At 39.4% G+C, this 17,395-nt stretch overlaps 1 pseudogene; it reads right to left on the bottom strand.

The window, feature by feature from the left end:
* Positions 1 to 790: 790 nt before the first annotated feature.
* LOC110541397 (glycine--tRNA ligase-like) lies at positions 791 to 11,094 on the bottom strand (annotated as a pseudogene).
* Positions 11,095 to 17,395: the final 6,301 nt, after the last annotated feature.

Below are 17,395 nucleotides of genomic sequence, written 5' to 3'. Positions count from 1 at the left end.
GTTTTTAAAAGTTATCGCATTTTAATAAATGATTTTTTTTCCAAAAACAGATGCCATCTGATAGTTTTAATTAAAAAATTAAATCTCTGTTTTATGTTTCCCCAAATGTGTTGATTTCCCTTCTCAATGAACATGAAATTGCATTTCAAAGCAATACAGTTCTTAAAAATGATCATTCTTTTCAGTATAAAGAAAAGTTTTTTATCTGCATGAAAATAAATGTACATTAAGAAGCATCACGTGAACACACAGATTCAGATAAAAACATGGGGACAATCAACTAATGAGTGCTTTCCTTTCAGTGTGAGACTAGAATTGTTTGAATTGAGGTACCCAGAAAAGCATTAAGTAATATTTTATTTATAAAAAGTCATTTAGGAATCATTTCAATTCACTCCCCAACAGTCATATTTGATCCAGCAACCTGAAAACAGTTCATTAAACATGTAAGTATTTTTAAAATTGCATGTAAAAAAAATAAACTTTATCTTTTTTTCTTGTTGTTCTTCAGAATTCCTTCAGCTTTACTTGTGGGGGTAAAATCAAGCAGCCACTGAGGAAAAATACAGTCCCTGGAAGCAATCACATTTTTTTTCTGTAGTGGACATGAGGGGTTTTTATTACCATAGGTAGTTAATAATTGCCAGCTGTTTTCATTCCTCTAATGTCTCTCTTTGTATCACTTTTTAAAATTTATTTTTATATTAATTACAGTTTATTCACTTTGTACCCCAGCTGTAGCTCCCTCCCTCCCTCACTCCCAATCCCACCCTCCCTTGCTCATCTCCTCTCATGTCCCTCTCCAAGTCTTTCCCCCAATCTCTTGGCCTTCAAAGAGAGCCTACCTGGCCTCCCCCATCAGCCCAGCTAACGTTGCCATTGGCCGGATCCGGACTAGACAGGGCAGCTCAGGGACCCTCTGCCCTTATCTGTGGCGTGGAGTCTCAGTCCCTCAGTTGCCGTGTACGGGTCTTCTTCGCTGCATCATAGTCAACGGTGATGTCAAAAGCCACAGCAATCTCATCAGTCCTTGCATAGCGCCTTCCAATGGACCCAGAGGAATAATCTACTTTATGAGACAATTTATTCCTGGTCAGAGACTCCGATAATTCCTGACAAATGGCGTGAACTCTTGGTTTTAGCTCAGTAGAAGGACAGAACATTTTAATGGAGTAACCACAGCAGCGAAACTGAAGAACATTCTCTGTTCATCTCCCCCTCAGATACAGAATAGATGTTCCAGTGCGGTGTACATGATCCTGCCCAGGCCAAAGGAGGGCTGAGTTATACTCGAAACAACTTCTTCCATGTTGGAATCTCTTCACGTTGAACACGTCTTTCATTATTTGAAATGTTTTTCCTTCTGTTTCAACAGTGAATTCCGCTTTCTTTCAGTAGCAGCTCCATCTCTGTAATGTAGCATTCATCACAGGTGCTGAGGTACTCCATTACCAGCTTTGCATCCATTTTGTTTGCCTTGCCCACTCCTCCCTTATTGGACTCAAATTGTACAACTTGGACTGTTTGAGGGTCTTTCTGAGATTTCTTAGCTACTTGTGGGACTTTGGTGGCTTGAGTGTGATAGGAAAGGTCATAGCAGGAACGACCGGCACACCCAGCATTCTCAACCCAGGCGTAGGATGTTTTGGATTCAGTATCCCAGCAGTTGCGGGCATAATGGGCCATTTCATTCTCCATATGCTGTCAAAAGTGGAGTTTATCAGTAAATATTACGACCTTCGTGAGGTATAGGTAGATGTGGTCACTAAAATAGCTGAATACTGAGGTTTTAATCAGACCTTGTTCAACAGACACATCTTCTGAGCAGACTGTCCCCTAACCTGGGCTTTTACTGAGTACAAATAAATACAGAGGTCAGCCACACTCTGGAATTTGGGATGGTCTTTCTCAATGGGATCTACAAAGTGCTCAATCTCTGCCATTGTGATTTCCATGACTCAGATTAAGTCTAGAACGAGGGGAGATCTCATTTGTAATTTCCAATGTGAGCAGCAGCAAAAGGCAATTTCCCTTGGTTGAATTCTGAAAGCTGTTTTAAATTCAAGAAAATTCCTTGTGCAGTTTCTGGTGCCAGATATCCAGGCATATTTCCTCCAGGCCTGATGAAGGTCTGAAACATTAACTTAAAAGGTGCAAGAGGTGGGAGACTTTACGTTATGGTCCACAAAAAAAATCCCCAAGTTCTTATTGATAAATCATATTCTTGATAAATATGGATTTATCAAGATGGGCCAAGATGCTTTGCATGCTTCATTTCTTCTTAGCAGAACAGTTCTTATCAGTTATCAGTTTCTATGATGAGCTTTCAAAAGGTGGTCAGCATGTAAACACTCTCCATTCATGATATCCTTCACCATGAAGTCAGTAAGTAACCTTGTCTACACTGCCAGTGGTCTTTAACACTGATTCAGGGTTGAGCGTAGTGCAGTCAGTTTCCAGGATCAGCTCCTCTTGAATGAAGTACCAACTTCAGGTCTGGATGATGTTATTTTCCAAAGCATATCCTACCAGTCCAAAGTCGTGAAAACCACTGACACCTCCACAAATAGCTAAAACTTGATCATAGAAAAACCTCTTCTAAGTATCCATTTTTTGCTCCAGCTATGATGTCATCTTTGGATAGGAATGCAAGCTCCTTTCTTTCTGGAACCCTCTTCCTTGAGCCTTGGGCCTTGAGCTCACCTACTTTTCTGTCCATATCCACTTGAGAGCTTTATCTTCTTTCAACTTTCTTATTTGTTTTGTTTAGTTTAATTTATTAATTTTCTTATTAATTACAGTTTATTCACTTTGTACCCAAGCTGTAGCCTCCTATCCCCATCCCCTCCCAATCCCACCCTTCCTCCCTCATCTCCTCCCATGCCCCTCCCCAAGTCTACTGATAGAGGAGGTCCTCCTCCCTTTCGATCTGACTCTAGCCTATCAGGTCTTATCAGGACTAGCTACATTGTCTTCCTCTGTGGCCTGATAAGACTGCTCCCTCATCAGGGGGAGATGTATCAAAGAGCCAGCCAATGAGTACATGTCAGAGACAGTCCCTGTTCCCAATACTAGGGAACCAACTTGGACATTGAGCTGCCATGGGCTACATCTGAGCAGGGGTTCTAGGTTATATCCAAGCAATGTCCTCAGTTAGAGTACCAGTCTCAGAAAAGACCCTGTGCCCAAAATTTTTGGTTCTATTGCTATTCTTGTGGAGCTCCTGTTCCCTCTAGGTCTTTCTAACACCCACTTCTTTCATAAGATTCCCTGCACTCTGCACATGGTTAGGCTATGAGTCTCAGCATCTGCTTTGTTACCCTGCAAGGCAGAGACTTTCAGAGGCCTTCTGTGGTGGGCTCCTGTCCTGTTCCCTGTTTTCTTCCTCTTCCGATGTCCATCCCATTTGCCTTTCTGAGTGAGGACTGAACATCTTACACAGGGTCCTCCTTCTTGATTAGCGTCTTTAGGTATACAGATTTTAGTATGTTTACCCTATATTATATGGTTAATATCCACTTATAAGTGAGTATATACCATGTGTGTCTTTCTGCTTCTGGGATACCTCACAAAGAATGATCTTTTCTAGATCCCATCATTTGCCTGCAAATTTCATGAGTTTCTGTTTTTAATTACTGAGTAGTATTCTATTGTGTAAATGTACCACAATTTCTGTATCCATTCCTCAGTTGAGGGATATTTGGGTTGTTTCTGGATTCTGGATATTACAAATAAAGCTTCTAAAAACATGACAGAGCAATGTCCTTGTTGTATACTTGAACATATTTTGGATATGTGCTATAGCTGAATCTTGAAGAAGCACTATTACTAATTGTCTGAGAAGGCACCAGATTGATTTCCAAAGTGGTTGTACAAGTTTACATTCCCACCAGCAATGGAGGAGGGTTCCCCTTTTTCCACAACTTCTCCTGCATGTGTTGTCACTTGAGGTTTTGATCTTAGACATTCTGTTGAGTGTAAAGTGAAATTTCAGAGTTGTTTTCGTTTCCATTTCCCTGATGACTAAGGATGCTGAGCATTTCTTTAAGTGTTTCTCTGAAATTCTATACTCCTCTATTGAGAATGCTCTGTATAGCACTGTACCCCATTTTTTAAATTGGATTGCTTGGTTTGTGTTTAACTTCTTAAATTCTTAAATTCTTTATTTTGGTTATTAGGCCATTTTCAGATGTAGAGTTAGTGAAGATCCTTTCCCAGTCTGTAGGCCGTTGTTTTGTTCTGATGACAATGTCCTTTGCTTTACAGAAGTTTTTCAGTTTCATGAGGTCCCATTTATTGATTGCTGATCTTAGAGCCTGTGTTATTGGTGTTCTGTTCAGGAAGTAGTCTCCTGTACCAATGAGATCAAGGCTCTTCCCCACTTTTTCTTCTTTTGACTTTCTTTTTTTTTTTCAATATAGTTCATTCAGGAACCTTGAACAATCATCTGACCCTGGGGAAAGCCAGCACACAGCTTAAATAGCCTATGGGTAGCCAACCCCAGCATGCCACGTGGGCAATGCAGATAGGTCCACATACATGGAAGCAAGCCAGATCCTCGGCCTTAGCCAAATGTGGAGTTGTTCGTGACAGAGAGCATAGGGAAGGTGGAAGGCAGAAACCAGCTCCATCTTTAAGTCGCGGCATTACGCAGCTCTCTACAGTTCCCCCCCTTTTTTTTAGATGCATCAGGCAAGAGTAGAGGTCTGATCTCTGATATTAGAAATAAATTGGGACTTTGTACCGATGTTCGTTTAGGTGTCATCCACCCAAAGAGCATCAGACCCGTCCGATACCTTTTTCTCAGAGGCAGGACCTGGGGCATCAACCTGCATGCAATCAGACATACTCTTCTCTGGGTCCAAAGCGGCTGACCCTGAGTGCTGTGCTTAGCCTCTCATCCTGAGCATAACATTTTAGCTTTTTATGGTAGCCAACCATGCTAGGGGAGACTGTCCTGCTTCAATGGCTGTAAAGGCCTGAATGGTCATGGCTGCATTATGCTGTTGTGAGACTCTAATCTTGCATATATACCACAGGCAAACCAAGGAGACCAACACCAGAAGGCCTGCTAACGCTCCCATGCCCGCCCATTCCTTCAGATGATTCATGGCTGCAGCAATCCATGATGATAATCCTGTGGCTAGTCCTGCGTCCACTCTGGTAGAATTTACGATGACAATGGCCACTCTCAGCTGCTCCATCGTAGTATCGAATTCTCCAGTCCAATTACCTAAAATATAGCTAGACAATTGTTTAGACAGATTTTCAGCACAGGGAAAATTCTCATGTTGTATGCTAGTGACTCAAAGTCCAGCATACTTTCATTGACAGCCAAGTTGAGCGATTTGCCATAGGGTATCAATTTGCTCCTGCACGAGGTCAATCCTCTGATTGAACACCATCAAGCCTCCTTTTAGTTGAGCATTAATTCCTTTTTGTACATCTAAGGCATGAGCTACATTGGCTAAAAGGTTATTTAGGGTCTGAGCAGTCTGCACAGTATGACTCCTGGCTAATGCCGCGGTGGTAGCTCCAACAGCCGCCAATGAGATGGCAGTAATAATGGCATCTGTAATTCCAAGATCCCTTTTCTGTCTGAAGAGAGTCACAGTGTGAGGGCCATCAACGTGCACAGGCACCCAGCAAGGCATGCGAGTAAACAGCTAGTTCTTTCGACTTTCACAGAAGCTCTCACTGCTGGCGCAAAGCTAGTGGCAGTGGCAGCAGGGACATTTGGGACAAGTCCAGCAGCTCCTCGACTTCCTGTTTGGGTAGGCTGAGGGATGTGCTGCCTGCACTAGCTGGCACTGAGAGGACTCAGATGGCTACAACAGCAGCAGCAGTGGTGGGAAGAGGGTCTCTGGTGGCTCTGAGCCGTGAAGGGAGCCGACAAGGCTGCCTAAGGGGTAAACAGAAAGGCTAAGACAGCATGCAGTTTTCCGGGTACATGATGAAATCTAAATTGTCTCTCTTTTTTGTTCCTTTTTTTAAAATTTATTTTATTAATTATATTTTATTCACTTTGTATCCCCCCATAAGTCCCTCAGTCCTCCCCTCCTGGCCATTCTGATGGGTGTAAAGTGAAATCTCAGGGTCGTTTTGATTTGCATTTCCCTAATGGCTAATGAGGTTGAGCATTTCTTTAAGTGTTTCTCTGCCATTCGATATTCCTCTGCAGAGAGTTCTCTGTTTAGCTCTGTTCCCCATTTTTTAAATGGATTACTTGGTTTGTTGCTTTTCAGCTTCTTTAGTTCTTTATATATACTGGATATTAGTCCTCTCTCAGATAAAGGGTTAGTGAAGATTCTTTCCCAATCTGTAAGCAATCGTTTTGTTTTGATGACGGTGTCCTTTGATTTACAGAAGCTTTTCAGTTTCATGAGGTCCCATTTATTGATTGTTGCTCTTAGAGCCTGTGCTGTTGGTGTTCTGTTCAGGAAGTTGTCTCCTGTACCAATGAGTTCTAGAGTTTTCCCCACTTTTTCTTCTAACCGATTTAATGTGTCTGGTTTTATGTTGAGGTCTATGATCCACTTGGACTTTAGTTTTGCACACAGTGATAAGTATGGATCTATTTGCATTTTTCTACATGTAGATATCCAGTTAGACCAGCACCATTTGTTGAAGATGCTATCTTTTTTACATTGTATGGTTTTGGCATCTTTGTCAAAGATCAGGTGTCCATAAGTGTGTGGGTTTATTTCTGGGTCTTCTGTTCGGTTCCATTGATCCACCACTCTGTTTCTTTGCTAGTACCATGCAGGTTTTATTACTGTTGTTCTATAATACAGCTTAAGATCAGGTACGGAAATACCTCCAGAAGATCTTTTATTGTAGAGGATTATTTTAGCAATTCTAGGTTTCTTGTTATTCCATATGAAGTTGAGAATTTTTCTTTCCAGGTCTGTAAAGAATTGTGTTGGTAATTTGATGGGAATTGCATTGAATCTGTAGATTGCTTTTGGTAAGATGGCCATTTTTACTATGTAAATCCCGCCAAGCCATGAACATGGGAGATATTTCTATCTTCTGATATCTTCTAATTCTTTCTTCAGAGACTTGGAGAAAGGGAACCCTCCTCCACTGCTGGTGGGAAGGTAAACTTGTACAACCACTCTGGAAAGCAATCTGGCCCTTTCTCAGACAACTAGGAATAGTGCTTCCTCAAGATCCAGCCATACCACTCCTAGGCATAAATCCAAAAGAGGCTCAAGTACACAATAAGGACATTTGCTCAATCATGTTTGTAGCAGCTGTATTTTTAATAGCCAGAAGCTGGAAACAGCCCAGATGCCCCTCAACTGAAGAATGGATGCAGAAGCTGTGGTACATCTACACAATGGAGTATTACTCTGCAATGAAAAATAAGTAAATCCTGAAATTTGCAGGTAAATGGTGGGAGCTGGAAAGGATCATCCTGAGTGAGCTTTCCCAGAAGCAGAAAGACACACACTCACTCATGTAGACATATAAAATAGGATAAACCTACTAAAATCTGTACATCTAAAGAAACTAATCAAGAGAGAGGACCCTGAGTAAAATGCTCAATCCCCATCCCGAAAGGCAAAAAGGATGCACATCAGAAGAAGAAGAAAACAGGAAACAACCTAGGAACCTGCCACAGAGGGCCTCTGAAAGGCTCTGCTCTGCAGAACATCAAAGCAGATGCTGAGACTTATGGCCAACTGTTGGGCAGAGTGCATGGAATCTTATGTAAGAAATGGGAAATAGTAAGATCTGGAGAGGACAGGAACCCCACAAGGAGAGCAACAGAACCAGAAAATTTGAACACAGGGGTCTTCCCAGAGACTCATACTCCAACAAAGTACCATGCATGGAGATAACCTAGAACCCCTGCACAGATGTAGCCCATGGCAGTTCAGTGTCCAAGTGGGTTCCATAGTAATGGGAAGAGGGACTGCCCCTGACATAAACTGATTGGCCTGCTCTTTGATCACCTCACCCTGAGGGGAGAGCAGCCTTACCAGGACACAGAAGTTGACAATGAAGCCACTCCTGATGTGATCTGATAGACTAAGATCAGAAGGAAGGAGAGGAGTACCTCCCTTATCAGTGGACTTGGGGAAGGGCATGCGTGAAGAAGGGGGAGGGTGAGTGGGACCAGGAGGGGAGGACTGAGGGGCTTATGGGAGAATACAAAGTGAATAAAGTGTAATTAATAAAATGAAATTAAATTAAAACAATTTGTACCAGTATTTAACATATATTGATTATATCAGACCTCAGTCCATTCCCATACTCTTCATTACCCTGCAACACCACTCCATTACATTTTTATGTCTTATTCTTTTTCTTTCTTTCTTTTAGTATGACCTGCTGGACCCAGTTGTTTTTCACTTGGTAGGGAGAAAGAATGTTATAGTGGAAAGGGGACATAGGTCTCTCTGTATAAACATAGGTCTCTTTATACTACCCCCTGCTGATTGGGGGTCCTAAGGTTCTTTGGGGCAAGTTTAATCTTCACAGTCAGGATATCTTGAGGTTTTCATACTGAAACAACAGCAACCAGGACTAGCAATGGGCAGCAGCAGCTTCATCTACTTTGGAGCACGCCAACGTTCTCTGGGATCTGGCCTTTATTCCTTTTCAGAGTCTTCAGAAGTAAATTATCTTCAGCTGGCAACGAGACCCTCTCAGAGCCCAGAGGCAAACAGTCTACTGCTATGCACAAACTGAATCAGCCCCATATCCCACACTGGGATTAAAATGAAAACATGTTTACATAACATAATTGAGTTTTCAAAGAAATCAAAACTTCCATTATAATTAATTTCTTGATAAATTTTTATTTGCTTAACACACACCCAATTTGTAGACATGTTTTAATCCTGTATACTAAGATAACATTTCATATAATTTTGATCCTTTTAACTTTACTAAGAAATATTATACTGTGTCTGAAAGACTAAATATAGATATCTGATAAAGACTGATGTGTCTGAACACTTGCCTCCCAGTTAGCGGTACTACTTGGAAGGTTGTTAAAGCTTTCAGAAACAGAATCTCACTAAAGGAAAGGAGTAACTTGGGACAACATTTGAGGTCTGATAGCCTCGCACTCCTTCCTGTCCTCTCTGCCTCCTAATTGCAGTGATCAATGTCCTACCTTCTTATTTTCTCTGCCACGATGGACTAAACTGTATTTTCCAAAGCAAAACAAATTCATACTACTTTGAGTTTGCTTTTGTTGGGTATTTGATCATGAGAGAAGTAACTGATGTCCTGGAACAAACTGTCCACAAACTAAAAGGAAGTTAGTGATAATTTCATTTTTAGTGTTTTGAGGTCACCTCTGCTAGCATTGATTATCTGTGTTTGGTTTTCAAATTATGCAAAGGTAGATGTTTAATTTATTCACTATGGATTTTTCTCCTTCAAGCCCTTTTAATTTTGGTTTATACATTTTGAAGTTTTCTCATTTTTTGTTCACATATATAAAAATTGTCTTGTCATCTGACTAATTGACTTTTATAATAATAATGATCCTATTAACCTATTAATATTTTGTATTTAAAATTCATTTTATTTACTATTGTAAGTTACTACTGTTTTCTTTTAATTGTTATTTGCAGGGTATAACTTATATTATCACAGTGTGGGCATATATCTACCATTGTATTCAAATGATTTTCTGATAGCTGATTTTTTCTGACAGAATGGCTATCTAAAGAATGCTTTAAACTTAATGTTCTTCCCAATATGTTTTATGTTTAATTTTAGAATACTGCTGTTATTTTATATTTTTTCTTATATTCTTTTATGTTCCTTTACTGTCATGCCTGGTATATTTCTTACTTCTTTTAGAATTCTATCTTTTACTTGCTATGCTTATTATTCATTTACATTTTAGTGTTGCTGCCTTTATAATATGCCTGACACATCTCAGATAACCTCCAATTATTATTTCATCAGTTGTGCTTATATTTTTAAATTCTTGTTGTTGTGAATATTTTAGCAATATATTTTGCCATTGGATAATGTAGGATGTGAATGTGAAAAAAGAAGTGATGTCATACAGAGACAGACATTCCCCTTGTCTTCCTTTTACCTTGTTATTGTGTAGACTGTGTTTTCCATAATATGTTATCACTCAAACAAGAGACTCACTAATTGCCACTGACTGGCAGAATGCAATTCCTTTACTTCTGAAATATGGTAAAGAAAAACTCTTCCATACATTAAGCAACATACATAATTTTGTGAGAAAACCATAACACTTTTTAAGTATTTAAAATAGCTTTTATTTTTAACTAATTAGCTAATTCTAATTAGTTAAAGTTAGGTTAGAGTTCTTTAAGTTATCAAATTGCTAAACAATTTTTCAGAATGCTTAATGTGTCAAATATTTTTTTATATTTCACTATATTATAATTCAGTTTGTTAATTTCACTAAATTTCAGGATTGCTGTAGCATTTGCATATTTCATTATGACTAGCACAAATGGAAAATGGGTTATGCCATTTTTACAGACTCTTGTAAAGGATAAATTTACAGTTTATATAAATGTATCCATTTAAAGGAAATTACTATTTATGTAATACAAATTTTTTTTATTTATTATTAGTGGGTGGGGAAGCTTATGTGCCACAGTGTGAATATCAATTCAAAACTCTGTGGAGTCTGTTTTCTCATTTCAGCTTCACATAGGTCTAGAGAAATGAACTCAGTTTGGTTTTCTATCTTTTCTATCAAACAGCCGAGTTTGAACAACCAGGTCTACAGAAGGAGAGAACAGACTTCACAAAGTTTCTTTGGAGTAAACTTTACATGGATTGGGAAGAACTCAATAAATTGAAATTTATTTATGTGGTGGTTTGAATAGGAATGGCCGACATAGACTCATGTGTTTGAGTGCTTGGCCCACAAGGAGTGGTATTATTATGAGGTGTGGCCTTGTTAGAGTAGCTGTGGCCTTGTTGGAGGAAGTGTGCCACTATGGGGCAGGCTTTGAGGTCTCATATGCTCAAGCTAGGCCTAGTTTGGCAGTTACCTTCTGCTGATTGTGGTTCAAGACGGAGAAGTCTCAGATCCTTCTCCAGGACTATCTCAGCCTGGATGCTGCTATGCATCTTGCCATGTCAATAATAGACTAAACCTCTGAAACTGTAAGCCAGGACCTATTAAAGTTATGCTTTATAACAGTTGTATAGTCATGGTGTCTATTCACAGCAATAAATTCCTGACTAAAACAATGTCTAAGATTTTTAGTCCAAATTTATTGAGGCATTATAGTTGCAGGTATTAATGAACACTGTGAATAATAACTTTTCAGATAAATTAGTTTAATAAGTACTATGTTGAAGAGATATGGAGACAGTGGGCAGCCCTGCCTTGTCCCTGATTTCAGTGGAATTGATTTACGTTTCTCTACATTTGGTTTGATGTTGGCTAAAGGCTTGCTGCATATTGTCTTTACTATGTTTAGGTATGTGCCTTGTATCCCTGACCTCTCTAAGACTTTAAACATGAATGGGTGTTGGATTTTGTCAAATGCTTTTTCAGCATCTCAGGAGATGATCATGTGGTTTTTCTCCTTCAGTTTGTTTATATGGTTGGAAATCAATCTGACCCTTTCTCAGACAATTAGGAATAGCGCTTCCTCAAGATCCAACTATACCACCCTTAGGCATATATCCAAAATATGCTCAAGTACACAACGACATTCGCTCAACCATGTTTGTAGCAGCTTTATTCAGAATAGCCAGAACCTAGAAACAGCCCAGATGTCCCTCAATTGAGGAATGGATATAAAAATTGTGGAACATTTACACAATGGAACACTACTCAGCAATTAAAAACAAGAAAATCATGAAATTTGCAGGCAAATGGTAGGATCTAGAAATGATCATCCTGAGTGAGGTATCCCAGAAGCAGAAAGACACACATGGTATATATTCACTTATAAGTGGATATTAGACATCTAATATAGGATAAACATACTAAAATATGTACGCCTAAAGAAGCTAATCAAGAAGGAGCACCCTGGGTAAGATAATCAATCCTCACTCAGAAAGACAAACAGGATGGACATTAGAAGACAGAGAAAAGAGGAAACAGAACAGGAGCCTACCACAGAGGGCCTCTGAAAGACTCTACCCAGCAGGGTATCAAAGCAGATGCTGAGACTCATAACCAAATTTGGGCAGAGTGCAGGGAATCTTATGAAAGAAGGGGGATATAGAAAGACCTGGAGGGGACAGGATCTCCACAAGAAGAGCAACAAAACCAAAATATCTGGGCACAGGAGTCTTTTCTGAGAGTGATACTCCAACCAAGGACCATGCATGGATATAACTTAGAACCTCTGCTCAAATATACTCCATAGCAGCTCAGTATCCAAGTAATTCCCCTTGTAAGGGGTACAGGGACTGTCTTTACATGGTGGGCTCTTTGATCACCCCTCACCCAAGAAGGAGCAGCCTTGCCAGGCCACAGAGGAAGACAATGCAACCAATCCTGATGAGAGCTGATAGACTAGGGTCAGATGGAAGGGGAAGAGGATCCCCCTATCAGTGGACTTGGAGAGGGCCATGGGAGGAGATGAGGGATGGAGGGTGGAATTGGGAGGGAATGAGGGAAGGGCTATAGCTGGGATACAAAATGAATAAACTGTAATTAATATAAAAATAAAAAATTAATTAAAAATTAATTTAATAAAACCTAAACAGAAACTAACACAGCACCAGTACCAAACTCTATACCTAAATGAAGAGTATGAAATAACGAAAAAAACTTTGATATGTTTGCCTTAGTTACAATTTGTGATTAAAAAGTGGCCCCCCAAACTTCCATCACGTTTTAGCCTACTGTGTTTGGACTACAATGTTGTTGAGCATACAGTAAGGACTCATGACTTGTGTTCTTGGAGAAGGTTAGGAAGTGATGCTTCATGAAAGACATATTAATAAAGCATTTGGAAAACTATGAAAAACAAGTGCTGTCTGATGGAGAACCTAACTGGAAAGCTTTCAGGAGTAACTGCTTGAATTTCTTCAAAATGGTAGAGATGAGGTATGTAAAGATGCACAACAATATATCCTTATATGCAAAAATTAACAAACCAAAGTCAGTACAGATAGTAGATCACAGACTATCCTAATACCACCAAAGATGAGCTAAAACCGTCAAAAATGCAAACAAAATTCAGGAATGACTGCACAAGAATCAATATTGTTGATTACTTCATAAAGAGTTAGACTTGATTCCGGGGATGAATTGTCAGCCGACCACTGTGGTAGGCAGTGGCAGGATAGAAGTTTACTTTAGGAAATGCTCCATTTGTGTCATGAAGTCAGTACAAAAGATGTAGATGCTTGGAATACTCACTTCCTTGCTTTTTTCCTGTAAGCAGTTTAAACTACATCAGAATTCATGATAATCTCATTACTTGATTTAAAATATAAATGAATGAGATCTAGAAATACAGAGATGTTTTATTGTTCTCTGACGAGAGGAAATGCTAAGATGCATGAATTCCAAAGATGCTCCAAAAGATTTTCTTTCCCCAACATCACTACTCATTGACAATAGTACCTTAAGACAGTCAGTACAGTAACAATATGAGCCTCCTAATCAAAACGGACAAATTTCAAACCTGTTTCAATAACTTTATACTTCTGCCCAGTTGCATCCAGCCATAACATTATTCTTGCTGTCAAAGTGATAAATGGATCTCGATGCTACACAAATTTATCATATCTTGACTTAATCATTATAATGCACTTTATCTGAACATTAATACAGCACACAAATAAAGCTACAGTAAGCACAAAATAGATTGGCCCACATACTGGTAGGAGCAAATCACTCATAAACATAAAGGCACACATTCATGGCTATTGTGAGCACCAACATGGCTGCCATAATATAATAGTACCACATATTCAAGGGTCCTTCCTAGTTATTTCCTAAGTTCAGTGTCCCTCCACCTAGTTTATGAAATCATGGGCCATTTGTTTTTCAAATACAGATAGCACACTCCAACACAATTCTTGAACTGTTTCATGAGTCGACAATTATCTTGGAAAAGTGTGAACCATGTTAACCTTAAAGATATTCCTACATGTCAAGAGTTAAATAAGCATCTGATATTTGTTCCTTTAAAACTTTAGCAAAACATGCAATATAAATTATTCCTATCCTATTATTTGCACAATTTAAAATTGCTTTTAAAAAAGGAAATGATATATTTTCACCATTATAAATCATGCACATAGAATTTAGAAGCCAAATTTCTCCTAGGCAAAGCCATTAGCCAATATATAAATCAAGCTTTCTTTTTCTCTATCCAAAATTAGGATGGATTCTACACAATAAAATCAAGCATAGCAAAGACTTAAATAAGAGTGTTCCTCTTTGTTTTCGCCTATACATTACTTTTAAAACATTTAATCGTATTTCCTGGCCATGGAAAGAAGTGGTTTCCCTGCGCCGCATGGTTTTGTAGCGAATGTCCGGAGGCCCTAGCTGGGCGGCTCGTGATGAGTTTAGTGCAGAGAGCCACTGATGAGGGCGAAAATCTCTACGTGGCTGTATAAAACAGGGTTCTATAAAGCAACAGAACTAATAGAATGAATATTTAAATTATTCAGTCACATCTTCTCACATCCAAAATTAGCTGGTAAATATGTATTGTAAAAGTTTAAAATTTCATACTACCTCATTGTACAAATCTAATAAATAAGAATGCCCCCTAAAATCCTGTAAAATTGAATATGGATAATCTTAAGGTCCAAAAACATTGGCATGTGTTTTCTAGGTTAAAATATGTTTGGATGTAGGAGAAAACAAATAATAAGACAGGAGCCTACCACAGAGGGCCTCTGAAAGACTCTGCCTAGCCATGTATCAAAGCAGATACTAAGACTCATAACCAAACCTTCCACAGAGTGCAGGGAATCATAAGAAAGAAGGGGGAGTTAGTATGACGTGGAAAGGATAGGAGCTCCACAAGGACCAAATATATCTGGGCACAGAGTCTTTTCTGAGACTGACACTCCACCAAGGACCATGTATGGATATAACCTAGAACCTCTACTTGGATGTAGCCTGTGGTAGCTCAGTTACCAATTGGTTTCCCACAGTAAGGGGAACATGGACTATTTCTGACAGGAACTCAATGGCAGGCTCCTTGATCTCCCCACCCCCCAAGGGAGGAGCAGTCCTGTTAGGCCACAGAGGAGGACTTTGCAGCCAGTTCTAAAGATACCTGATAAAATGGGGTCAGATGAAAGAGGGGAGGTCTTCCCCAGTCAGTGGACTTGGAAAGGGGCAGGGAGGAGATGAGGGAGGGAGGGATTGGGAGAGAATGAGGGAACGGGATACAGCTGGGATACAGACTTAATAAAATGTAACTAATAGTAAAAAAATATAGAAAAAAATGTTTAAAATACAAGGAGTCTGGATAAGGGGTCTAGGTCCTCTCCATGCATAGTCCTTGGGAAGGTCTTGATGGAAAGAGAATGGGAGAATGGGACTGGGAATTACTGAGGGAGGTGGCTTCAATTGATATGTATAATGAATAAATTGTAAAAAAATATGAATTAAAAGAAGATACAAGGAGTCTGGAATATTCTTATATTAATACTAACTATCAACTTATGTCATAGATTATTTGTGTCTGTTTAGGTGTTCCATAATATAGATATTTCCCATGAATATAAATATATTTTCAGATTTTAAGGATAACACATGTTATTGATAAGGGGTCTTCAGAAGATCTCATTAAATATTAATGACAAAGCCAGGTAAAGAACTTTAGTTAAGAACACTAGAAGAAGAAGAAGAAGAAGAAAACAGGAAACAAGTTAGGAACCTGCCACAGAGGACCTCTGAAAAGCTCTGCCCTGCAGACTATCAAAGTAGATGCTGAGACTTATGGCCAACTGTTGGGCAGAGTGCATGGAATCTTAAGTAAGAAGTGGGAAATAGTAAGATCTGGAGAGGACAGGAACCCCACAAGTAGAGCAACAGAACCAGAAAATTTGAACACAGGGAACTTCCCAGAGACTCATACTCCAACCAAGTACCATGCATGGAGATAACCTAGAACCCCTGCACAGATGTAGCCCATGGCAGTTCAGTGTCCAAGTGGGTTCCATAGTAATGGGAAGAGGGACTGCCTCTGTCATAAACTGATTGGCCTGCTCTTTGATCACCTCCCCCTGAGGGGAGAGAAGCCTTACCAGGCCACAGAAGATGACAATATAGCCACTCCTGATGAGATCTGATAGACTAAGATCAGAAGGAAGGAGAGGGGGACCTCCCCCATCAGTGGACTTGGGGAGGGGCATGTGTGATGAACGGGAAGGGAAGGTGGGATTGGGAGGGGAGGAGTGAGGGGATTATGGGGGGATATAAAGTGACTAAAGTGTAATTAATAAAAGTTAAAAAAAAAGACCTCAAAAACCAGAAAGACAAAATACTAAAGCAAACAAAACAATGTTATTGTTGTTTTGAGGTAAGAACTCACTATGGAAGGATCTCTAACTCAGGACCATCTTCCTGGTTCAGCCTCTCAAGGACTGCAATTACAGTCCAGCTTAAATGGCCTTTCTAATTCTAAACTCAGTCAGTTTTTAAGAGTCCAGCTAAGCCAGGCAGTGGTGGGACATGTCTTTAATCCCAGCACTATAGAGGCAGAGGCAGGCAGATCACTTTGAATTTAAGGCTCTAGAGAGAGTTCCAAGACAGCCAGGGCTACACAGAGAAACTCTGTCTTGAAAAAAAAAATAGAGGAGTCCATCTAAGGGTGGGTGAGAGGGCTTAGGGCCACAAAATGTGCTGATCTGAGTTTGATCCCTGGGACCTGCATCGTAAGCAGAAAGAAAATATTGGACTCCCACAAGTTATCCTCTGTCCTCCACATGTATGCTATGGCATGTGCATATATGTACACATACATACTAAATAAATAAATAAATTTAAAAAAGAACTTAATAATGCAAAATAACCCATTTTCCCCATTTTTCATTAATAGGAAGTGTGTTTATTAGTAGTTTAGTAAACTTTTGACTATTTATTTAGGTTTTACATGTTGTATATTTTATCCCTCCAATCATCTACAATAGTTCTTGAAAAGAAAAAACTTTACTCACATTTGTAGCCATGATGAGATAAGAGATAGAATTGATTATAAACAACTCACTTGAAAACAATAAGATAACATGTTTCTTCAGTTTTTAATCATTAAATAAATTTTCATTTCCTGTTAAGTGTTATGGTCACTGAAAAAAAAAGGCTCATAAAAGAGGCTTAATTTTCATTGTTTGAGTCTTCTGCCTGGATTACACAGATCTGCAGTGACACCTGAATACCACCTGAGTGAAGACTGGGGGTTGGTATTCAGGTGTCACTGCAGGTGAGTGACAC

This window comes from Meriones unguiculatus, chromosome 2 (genome assembly GCF_030254825.1).
Source record: "Meriones unguiculatus strain TT.TT164.6M chromosome 2, Bangor_MerUng_6.1, whole genome shotgun sequence".
NCBI classification, from domain to species: Eukaryota; Metazoa; Chordata; class Mammalia; order Rodentia; family Muridae; genus Meriones; species Meriones unguiculatus.
This window is presented reverse-complemented; position numbering and strand designations above follow the sequence as displayed.